At 38.4% G+C, this 12121-nt stretch overlaps 1 protein-coding gene across 1 annotated transcript in view; it reads right to left on the reverse strand.

Moving 5' to 3' along the window:
- The window catches only part of Ccng2 (cyclin G2), a 30514-nt gene extending 19365 nt beyond the window's left edge, over positions 1-11149 (reverse strand). Inside the window, exon 1 of the mRNA XM_090343377.1 lies at positions 11029-11149. The gene's annotated coding sequence lies outside the window, so the exon portion shown is untranslated. The remainder of the gene's footprint in view (positions 1-11028) is intronic.
- Between the last annotated feature and the right edge of the window lie 972 nt (positions 11150-12121).

Here is a 12121-nt window from a genome sequence, read left to right on the forward strand (position 1 = left end):
TTGGGGCTATTTAGCAGATGTGTGGGCTGGAGCAGGACACATTTTCTAATTCTTTGTAACAGAAGATGACAATCAGCACATTCTTAGCTCTTCCTGAGCTTTTTCTACCCCCCATGTTCTCAGTGTCCGCATCCCACAGTTATAAGAGGAAGCCACGCCCAATGAGAATTTACTGTTTAAAAAAAAAAAAAAGCTGGTAGTTGGGACTAGTGGTAGAGTGCTCGCCTAGCATGTGTGAAGCCCTGGGTTCAATTCCTTGGTACCACATACAAGGAAAAAGCCTTGGGCAAAAAGTGTTCAAGGACAGTACCCATGCCGTGAGTTCAGCCCTAGGACTGGCAAAAAGAAAAGAAAAAGAAACAGCAAATAGTTAAAACAGCAGCGTCTATGCTAGACAGCAGGGAGATAGGCCTAGTGAGGGGAGCTCATGTTGAACATATGAAAACCAGGAGTTGCCAACTTAGCATGACTATGGTGTCTGGTAAATGCTTATGAGAGAAAAAAATACGTTATCTCAAGACCTCGTGTTTAAATAGAATAGAAACATATTGACTCATTTTACAGTAACACAAGCATTTTAGAATATACAGACTCTCCTAGATGTTTTGCTAATGTCATTATCATCTCCCACCAAACACATGGCTTTGAAATCCTTATTGCTTCATTTATTCAGCTTTAAAAACAGATGAGCAACCAATTTATTGTAGGTCCAAGGTATCTGTCTATGGGAAAGATTAAAAAGTGACTAGTTTAGGCCCTGCTCTTAGAGAATTGACAGCCAAATGGCTCTCAACAGAATGAATGGATTTATGTAGGTGGAAGTATGTAGGAAGCAGCAAGAAAAGCACTAAAGAGTTTAATCTCAGGACGGGGAGGGGGTCTAGAGCAATCTTCCCAAAGGAGAGCAAAAATGGCTGCTTTTACAAAATTGTTTCTATTCGGTGATGCTATCTTCTCTCTTCAACTCCTAATGTTATACACATTTTTTTGAGGAGTGACCTGCTCTTCTCACATAAAACAGATTAATAGAATCCAAGCCACTCAATAGTACATGTTTGTAGCTGGGCTTGGTAGTGAATACCACTCATCCCAGCTACTCAGAAGAAGATTGGGTGTTAGAACTTATCCTGGGAAAAGGAAGCTCAGAACTCAGTCTTTTTAAAAAGGTCATTATTATTATTATTATTATTTTAAGTAGTTATACAAAGAAGAAAGAGAGAATCAGTGTTAAAATGAATGGGTAGCACACCTCTATAATCCTAGCTACTTGATAGTGAGAGCCTGTATCATCCAATAAACTGAGCATGTTCAGCTCTCCTGAAATCCCAACTACACAGAAGCATAGATTTAAAGGATTGTGGTCTAAGGCCAACCCAGGCTGAAACTATAAGATTCTTTCCAAAATATAATAAGCAGAAAAGATCTGGAGACATACTCAAACATAGCATGCCTGCCTAGCAATATCCAGACCCAGAGTTCAAACATCCCACATGCACATAGACGCGAGTACATATCGGTAGAATTTCCATCTTCAGGATGTTCTTTCTTAGCGCTATGCTTCCCAGATATTTATGAAATTTGTAGTCCCTAACTTCATGATGTTTTGTGATTTGTGTAAGCTTAGTGACTATACTGTCATTGTCCTCTATAAGGATTATTTACTCTATAAATGTAGTAAAAAAAAAAAACATTACAGAAAATAAAAAAAAGAAAACAGAAGTCATTTGTAGCTAAACAATCTATAAACTGACATTATGGTAAATTCATTTGGTCTCCTTTCTGATATTAAACAAAATGATATTGGAGGGCCAAGAGTTTGGCCTAGCATGCACGAAGACCCAGGTTCGATTCCTTGATACCACATACATAGAAAAAAGCCAGAAATGGTGCTGTGGCTCAAGTGGGAGAGCTCTACCCTTGAGAAAGCCCAAGGACAGTGCTCAGGCTCTGAGTTCAAGCCCCTGGCCTGGCAAAAAAAAATGATACTGGAAAATACGCATACAAAGCAGCATATATGACATATGTATTTTTCAAGGCCACTGATAAGCTAAGTATTTGTATATCTACCCACAAAGTTACTAAATAGAACATAATCTGAAACTTTTAGTTGCCTACTTGGATCACATCCTCTATTCCCACTCATCAAAATAATCCTGCTATCCACACCCAGTTACTTTTCTAATATGCCTTTCTTTTAAAATAGGTTACATTAGGTTAGGGATCCAGCTCTCTGCTATACTTGCCTAGCATGTGCAAGGACCTTAGTTCAGTCCCCAGTACTACACAAACACACACACACACACACACACACACGCACACACCTAGATATATTTTTGTGAGTGTATATAAATATAGTACTATTTTGTATTGGTACCTACATCTACATGTAATGCATATATTACATGTAGAGCATACAATGTACTATGTTTTCATAGTTACATGTCTAAATGGAATACATATAATATAGAGAATATATATTATATTCTATTATTATATTGCTATGTAGAATAGATTATCCAATTCATAATATATATTATATGGAGTGTATTTTTCAGTTTTTTAACTTTATATAAGTAGAATCACACTGAACATATTTTTCTTGTTTTTTAAAATTCTTTTGGAGTTTATCCATGTTTTCCTATAATCATGGCAACTTTTATCATTTTTGTATTCAACTGCATAAAAATTATTTTCTCTATTCATTGTATTGTGGACTGGCTTTGGAAATCTTTGCAGTTTATTGCTGGTGTTAAAAACAATGTTTCAACCCATGGTTTTGTTCCACCCCTTTGTGCACACACCCAGAAAATTCTCTATATTAAATACCTTCTTAGTAGCCAGACACTGTTGGTTAGCACCTGTAATCCTACCTCTGCAAGAGACTGAGATCTGAGGATCACTGAAGCCAACCTGAGCAGGAAATTCTGTAAGACACTTATCTCCTATTAAACATCAAAAAGAAAAGAAGAGTCAAAAGTGGAGCTGTGGCTGAAGTGGTAAGCCCCAGTGACAAATCTAAGGAACAGCACTTAGGGCCTGACTTCAAGCACCAGTGTACACACACACAAACACACACACACACTAGAAATGAAATTTCTGGGCCTCCAGACATGCGCCATGTGCAGCTTCACCTTGACTGAGAACACCAGTTAGTTTCCAGGACAATTGAAACATTTTCCACTCTCATTTGTACTCTGGAAGCGTTCATGCTATTCTATGTCCTCACTGAAATGTTACCTGTTCTCACACTGAGACACATCACCTACTTTTAGCCTCCTCTTAAAACAGATAGTCAGCAAAAATATTCTGGTTGCTTATTTTGGGGGATATATTCTATAAAGTCAGCAACAACTGTACTTAAATATATAAGGATTTTTTAAATTAGAGGCCATAGCTTTACCTTTTTGTGCTGCTATTGGACCTTGAACTCAGGGACTACCATTCTTAATCAGTTCATTCACAGCCACAGCTGGTGCTCTGCCCCTTGAGCCATGCCTCTAGTTTGATATTTTGCTGGTTAATTGGATATGAAGTCTTCTGATTGGGCTGGTTTTGAATTTTTTTTTTTTGCCAGTCCTGGGCTTGGGCTCAGGGTCTAAGCACTATCCTTGGACTTTCTCAAGGGTTATCACTCTACCACTTGAGCCTCAGCACCACTTCCAGCTTTTTTCTATGTATGTGGTACTGAGGAATTGAACTCGGGTCTTCGTGAATGCTAGGCAAGCACTCTACCACTAGGCCAAACTCCCCGCCTGGTTTTGAATCTTTATTCTCTGCATCTCAGCCTCCTGAGGAGCTAGGATTAATAACTACTAGTGCAGCTCTGTTTTTATTTTTAAATTAATAAATACATGCATAAATATCTTCAGACAAATACATTTACACAGAAACACACATTAATATGTTTACTAGCAGGTAAACTGGGAGCAAGGAAATAGTACTTCTTTACTGTATTGGCTACCTTGTCATTTCTGTGACAAAGTCCTGAGATAAACAACTTCAAGGAGGAAGGGCTTACTTTGAATCACAATTTCAGAGTTCATTCCATGGTGGTTTGGCCATATGTTCTTGGGCGGAACATAACGATGACAAGAACTTATGGCACAAGGATTTCTTTACCTCATAGCTAACAGGAAAAAGAGAATTGCTACAGGAAGGGGTGGGGCAATGCATAATTCTTCAAGACATACCCCCACCCCCGCAAGTGACCTACTTGCACCAACCATTCAGGAGTTTCCAGTACCTCCCAGCATGGAGGCCAGAGCCCTCTTGATTTGCCTGTTTCTGAAACATCCTCACAGATATACCCAGAAATGTACTTTAATAGCCTCTGAGGTGTCTGTCTCTCATACAATCAAGTTCATGAGGATTCATCATCACATCGAGTAAATGTAAAAAGAAGATACTGTTAAATTTCATTAGCTCACATTCATGCACACTTACTTGCATTTTTGAGTCTGTGAATAAAATGAGTTCTAAAATATTGTTAGGTGAGATGAGGCATGATGGCTCAACACTCATAATCTCAGCTACTTAGAGACTGGGAGATTGGGAGGTCAGCCTGGGAAAAAAGTTAACTACCATGCTCTAAGCTATGTGGGAGGCACAGTAAGACCATCACCGCCCCAGGTTGCTGTCCCGCCAACAGGAGAGACCTTATCCAAAACTAACTAAAAGGGGGTGGGAGAGGCTAGTGACATGGCTTAACACCTGCCTTACAATCAAGAAGCTCTGACCACACTTAAACTAAACATTGTTACAGGTGGAGACAGAAGGAGGGACTGGGAGAAAGTGAGGGAGAGGGTGACAGTGTGCAAAAGGAAATGCACTCATTACTTGACAACTGGAATTCCTCTGTACATCACCTTCATAATAATAAAGTTTTTAAAAAAGAAATTTGAAGTAAAAAGCCCTAACCATTAGTAAAAAGTACTTGTCATTTGAACATTGTAATCTACTTCATAAATTCATCGTTTGTAACCATTGACTAGAAGTTTGAAATTATCAGTGTGCTTAGAAATCAAGTTAAACATACATAATTTAAGCATAAATATACAACCATTCATGCAGGAATAGGACTTCAGTGAGTTACTTGAAACTTTTCAGTAACTATAACAGATTACTATCTTCCTATTATCCCTAACTTTAAAACCAGTATTGTTTTTCAAGTATAAAACTTCTATACACCTAAGACAATTTTAATATAAACTTTGAGAGTTTCAAAGCAAAAAATAACCTATACTTTTGAGATTTCAACCATCAGCAGAAGATAAAAAATGGAAATCATAGTTCTAAAAAGGACATGACTTAGTAGTCAAATACATAACTTTTAACCAAAATTAAAATGATTGCCAAACTATAATGCATTAAAAAGAATATGACAACTGTATCTCATATGTAGGGTTGTGTGTGTGTGTGTGTGTGTGTGTGTGTGTGTGTGTGTGTATGTGTGTGTGTGTGTGTGCACACACTCCAGTACTAGGAGTACTGGACCTGGGCATAGTCCCCTTTTGCTCAAAGCTAGTCCTCTACCACTTGACCGATAGCTCCACTTCCAGGTTTTTGGTGGTTAATTGGAGAAAAGGGTGTCATAGACTTTCCATCCCTGGATGGCTTCAAACCAGGATCCTCAGATCTTAGCCTCCTGAGTAGCTAGTATTACAGACATGAGCCACTAGCGCCCAACTGTTATGTAGGAATTTTGAGGAAAAAAATCATACTTTTCAGATATGTCAGTTGAGAAATTCTGTTCTACCAGTTAGAAAACATAATAAAATAAGTAGCAGAGAATATAAGCTTTCTAGCAGCATTCCTAAGATGTTGCATATGCATCTAGCATTTAAAGTATTATATGTGCTTCATTAATAACATTTAATCTGTATTATCCCTTTCATGAAGCAAAAGTATAGTGTCTGAGCTCTGTGGGAGCATGCATGACCTGAGTAATTATGAAATGTACATTTCATTATCTATCCTTCGGGCTATAGCTTCACAATGTACATGTGTTTGACCTTGGCTGTGTTAGCAATTGAATGATCCTAACACCTGGCTTTCAGCGTAGGCCCTAACACCTGCTAACCTCCTGATATAGAATAACTCCTGACTACAGTAAAAGACCATCTGGGAAAATGAAAATATATATATATATATATATATATAAATGCTATCTTTTTGTTTGTTTGTTTTCTTTTGCCAGTCCTAGGGCATGAACTCAGGGCCTAAGCACTGCCCTTGGGCTTTCCTCAAGGCTACCACTCTACCACTTGAGCCCCAGAACCACTTTCAGCTTTTCCTATGTATGTGATACCAAGGAATTGAACCCAGGTCTTTGGCCTAGTGGTAGAGTGCTTGCACATACTCCTGGCCCTATAAATGCTATCTCATGCTCAAATTTCAGCAATATTGTTTTATATCTAGGACATATATGGTCCATTACTCTATTTCTTAAAGCCCATTTACTCACAGAAAATGGTAGCTTTATGAAAATCCAATAATAGAAGAAGAGCTTATTTACAGTGTAGTAGTATCAAGAAAAGCTTATTAATGCTGAGTACCAACAGCTCATGCCTATACTTGAGCTACTCATGGGGCTAAGGTCTGATGATCACTGTTCAAAGCCTATCTCAACAGAAAAGTCTGTGAGTTTCGCTAACTGGCAAAAAGCCAGAAGTGGGGCTGTGACTCAAGTGATAGAGCTCCAACCTTGAGTGAAAAAGCTAAGAAAAAAACCCCCCAAAACAAAAAAACAGCACCCAGGTCCTGAGTTGAAGTACCAGTATTGGTGCCGCTCCTTACCTAAAAAATCTTGCTAAAAAACTGGTATTTCATTTGAGGAGATGTTGGTAATGAGAGCTGAATCTGAGTCTGCACCTACTAGGCATTCACTGGGCCACTGAAGCCATTCCCTCCTGCTCTCCCCCCCTCCCGACTCTGCTCCCCCAGCCCTTTTGTTTTCATTTTGCTTTTGAGACAAGGACTTGTGAGCTTTTCCCCAGCTAATCTCCATCTTCTAAGCTTCCTGCCTCCACCTCCTCAGTACTTGAGTCACTAGTGTCTGCCACTGCATTCTTTTTATTTTGTTTTATTAACAACTAGTGTCTGCCACTGCATTCTTTTTATTTTGTTTTATTAACACACATTAGTTTTATAAAGTGGAGGGAGTCTTTATAATATTTTCACACATGTACATTATAAGTCACATTCAGTTTCGTCCCACCGCTCTCCCTTATCCATTTTCCCTTCTTTTTTTTACATATATTTTATCTTGTAATTAATAGAAGGGTTACATTATATTCACCAGATAGAAGGTGCATTACTTCACAAACATTGATACCCTTTCTCATGTCTTGGTCCCCATTTCCCTCCCCCTACCCCCACCCCTCATCTTGTTTTCCCCCCTTCCTTATCAAATAACCAAATACACATATTTACAATATATCACATAACAAGGTAAAATACTGTAACCATACGAGATAACCAAGGGACAGCAAAAGAGATGAGAGATAACATAGTACTTTTTTTTTGGGGGGGGGGGGGCCTGAGCACTGTCCTTGGACTTTCTCAAGGCTAGAGCTCTACCACTTGAGCCTCAGCACCACTTCCGGCTTTTTTCTATGTATGTGGTACCGAGGAATCGAACCCGGGTCTTCATGTATGCTAGGCAAGCACTTTAACCACTAGGCCCAACATAGTACTTTAAGGTCAACAATCATTCATTATATGGCTTTTGTTTCTATATCCTGGAGGTCCTTTCATTTAGCATCATACTATAAGGTCTTATGTATCTAGGTCTTGTTCTATTGTAAATCTCCGCTAGGAGAGCCCAAGGTTTCTACTGATTATGACAAATGAGGAAAATCATTGAGCCTAAGTTCCTTTGAGTCTGGCTTACTTCACTTAATATGATTTTTTTCTAAGTCTTTCCATTTCCTTACATATGGGATGATGTCATTCTTTCTGACAGCAGCATAGAATTCCATTGTGTATAAATACCACATCTTGTTGATTCACTCATCAACTGAGGGGCATCTGGGTTGGTCCATTTTCCCTTATTAAAACAATTTGAACAGCTTTCACTGTTTTTTTTTTTTTTTTTTTTTGCCAGTCCTGGGCTTGAGCTCAGGGCCTGAGCACTGTCCTTGGACTTTCTCAACGCTAGAGCTCTACCACTTGAGCCTCAGCACCATTTCTGGCTTTTTTCTATGTATGTGGTATGGAGGAATCGAACCCGGGTCTTCATGCTTGCTAGGCAAGCACTCTACCACTAGGTCAAACTCCCAGCCCCACTGTTCTATTTTTATATAAGCAAACAAACTACTTCAATCACATTCTCCCACCACCCTTCCATGTTAAATTTAACCCTCTCCTCCTAGTACTGTCACCCAACAGAGTTTAGTTTATTTTCCTGTCCTTCCTTCTTTGTTGTTGCCTTTTTTTCCTTTTAAAAATATCTTCAAGAAGTTGTTTGTACAAAGGGGTTTCAGCTCAATAAGTTTATAAGTACAATGCGTCTTGGTCAATGTCACCTTTTATCATTCTTCCCTGTTGTTTGCTTGCTTCATTTTTTCTTGTTTTACCAAAACCCCAAGGGGTTTTGCCATGGTACTCCATACATGCCTATATTTCATTTTGCTCAAAACAAACTTCTCTATTACTTTCTCTCTCCCCGCCCATATCTAACATTTCTTGTCACTTATTAGCTTTATGGAGAGAGAAATAGCTTTTCATTTTCCTTCCAATAATTATAATCAATTTTACCAAGCAAATCACATTTGGGAGAGCTTTAAATTGATGACATAAAACTACAGCAAAGGAACACGGCCTTCTTCTGTACGGAGCTACCTAGTCAAGATGAAAGCTGTTTGTCCTTCTCAAATAGCTGTGTGAACCAACATGAACACCAACTACAGAAACAAATTTAATATGCAAATAACATTGGTGCAAACCCCAAAGATTAGTATAATTCACTGATAAAATGTTTATGTCTTGTAAGGACATGTGAGTAATGACCTACTTCTCTTTCTATTTGCTTTGTTTTTGCAATGCCCTGTCCTGGTAAATCTGCACTCTGTACTTCCTTATCACCTACTTGTAGGAGATGGACAAAGTAGGTCACCATGGAGAAAAGCCATGTGTTATCTCTCCCAGGCTTAATTCACTTTCGCCTACAACCCCTGAGGTCATACATCTCCAAGCTGTTTATGCCCCAAATTCAGATTTGCTGCATGCCAGAAAAACCAGACAGCTGTGTGCAACAATTCTGGCTCTGAATGATGTTAATGAACTGTTCATGAGATTCCATGGTAAAAAGAAAACAAAATTGACGCTCAGTTACCAAGTTTAGCATTTTTGGTAGGTTGTAGTGCATGACATATAGAATGACAGTGATGTAAACCATGCACTCGAGTGTATAGTACTGTACCTTCTCAGAAACCACTGAATCATGGTAACTAACTTCTGATCTTATCCCAACCAGTTGCACAAGTACTGGGAACCAAATACCTCTCTGTTAATGCAACCGAGAGAACTTGATCATGAGATTTTAATGACTCTCGTACTCTATTTCAGAACAAACAATGCATTTCCTTTCATTTACAGGTTTAGTGTGAAAGTCAACTTTGGAAAAAGAACCCATGTGATTCACATTCTTTGCCTTACCATTGAGCTGTTGGTAATTTATTCTTAGGATATAACATGAACACTATGTGAATAGTAGTCCTCAGTTTCTAACTTTCAGGAATTGTACATGGTGTCAATGAATGTATTCCTTTGTGACATAATTAAATGCATTTATATCACAATGTATATAATAGAAGAAATATATTAGGGCTGGGTGAAATTCAGTGGCACAATGCATACTTAATGTATACAAAGCACTGAGTTCTATCCCTGGAACTCCAAGAAAATAAGGTGAAAAGAAAAGAAATATGTTAGTTTGCAGCTTATAAATTAATTATAAGCTCTAATCACCCCCAGTGTTCCCTAGGAAGAATGTTTTACCCACTACATAAAGATAGTTTTATTAAGATTTTTTGGATACAGGGCCAGTGTCCAAAATATGGATAAAATTCTCTTGATTATCTATCTGCTATCATCACACTGCTTCTGGAAGCAGTTTCTAAAACTGCACAAGAATACCAATGAAGAGAAAAACATTTACTCCAGTTAAATGAATTCTTAATGAGCATCTATTATGGGCCAAGTACCACAATGGCCACTTTAGGAAAAAAGCACACTGTCTTTCATAGTCTTGTCAAAAGCAAGCACATAAATAGGTCATTCAAATGAAACAATAAATGTTATGCTAGAGCTATGCGCAGAGCCTTAGAAGTGAGGAGGAAGCACAGTTAAAAATCTTCTTTTCTGAATTTCAGAAAAGGCTAATCCAATAGCCTTCTGATTGTCATTAGCTTTTCAATATATTCAAGACAAAATTGAAAAACCATTGCATTCCAATAACTGCAGCAGTTGGTAGTCATTTTCTTTGGACTCTGGAATCTATTCTGCCTGTCTGTGAGAACAGCCTTGGAATAGTATGACTGGATGGCTGTGTTACCCAGCTCAGTCCTCACCCATATGAGATAACTCATAGATCATATAATTCTACTGTTTGTTCCCCAGTTGTTCTATTGAGTCTTTGCCCCTTGAGGACCATTACGGTCAAAATGAAGCAAGTGAAAACCTTTGGAAATGCCTATCATAGCTAGGCTAAAGTAAGAACAATATTCTTTTCTTGATGGAGCTTCAGAAATTTGTTCCACCATCAAAGACTCAATGAAGAGCCAGTGCTACTTGCCATATTTCCCATTCAGTTTGCCTGTTTGGTCTATTTAGGAGCTGGATGGATCCTAGAAGATAACCATAGTATTATAAACTGGAACAGGTAACTCTAATTGCAGCAGCTCTTTATTTGTGGTCTCATTTCTAGAAGATTGAGAGTCCCGACAATGTGATACTCTATTGATCTCCAAAAAGCTTCTTTATTTCCATCCCAATTTGCAAAGATCACCAGAAATAATTTGCTCTTACCTGATATAGACTCAGTGACTCCTGCTTTTTGCCATAATGCAGTGTAGAAGTATCATGAGAATCTTGACAGTTGTCATGCAATCACATGGGTCCCTTGCATTTGATATCATCATATTTGTTGGATTGATCGGAACCTAGACAGGGACAAGTATTTCAGATGACTTAGTAAGACATGTGAGAATCAGAAGAAATAAACCTGATAAAAATTCAGGGTGCCCCATTCATGAGGTGAAGTTTCTGAAAGTCACATGATAAGGGATATCTCAAGAAACTTCTTCCCAGCCTGAGCACAGGGTACAGAGATGGGAGATTGAATCTACCATTTGGCAACCATGAGCAATAAAAGTAGGAGTGCAAAATGCTTTCTCAAAATCTGAGAGTAATTAAAGATGAAAACTACAGGCCAGATTGTAAAGAAAACTTAGATGCCACATTAAGAAATATGTACTCTGTCTTATAGACACTGTTGTCCTTAATGTACTATGCTATCTCTCTTCTCTTTTGCCATCCCTTGGTTTTCTCATATTGTTACAATATTTCACCTTGTTATCTGATATATTTTATATGTGCTTAATTGGTTATTTGAAATTGTATAGGGAAGGGGGGAAATCAAGATAAGTGGGGGGAGGGTGGGAGGGAAATGGGGACCATGTCATGAGAAAGGGTATAATGTTTGTGAAGTTATGCACCTTCTATCTGGTGAATATAATGTAGCCCTTCTATTAATCACAATAAAAAAGAACCCATATTAATGAAAAAAAAAGAAACTTCTTCCCAAGATAAAAGATAAATTGCTTAATCATGCAGAGTTTCTCACTAAAGAAAAGGTGAACTTCATTTGCTGTTCTTTTTCACATGGTGCTGCTAGGAATATAACCCAGGGCTTCATGCCTGCTGAGCAGGCACTCAAAACTCTAGGCATTCCCTGTTGTCATTTTAGTGGTGATATGCTGCTTAGATCCCCTTTACAAGATATCTATAAATTTGTGAGAAGAACCAGACCAAGTGCAGGCAGAAGTGTGTGCTTGAACTCAGGGGCTCGGCATTGTCCCTGAGCTTCTTTGTTCAAGGCTAGCACTCTCACTTGAGCCAC

Source organism: Megascapheus bottae, chromosome 13 (assembly GCF_031878675.1).
Source record: "Megascapheus bottae isolate mThoBot1 chromosome 13, mThoBot2.hap1, whole genome shotgun sequence".
Classification (NCBI taxonomy): Eukaryota; Metazoa; Chordata; class Mammalia; order Rodentia; family Geomyidae; genus Megascapheus; species Megascapheus bottae.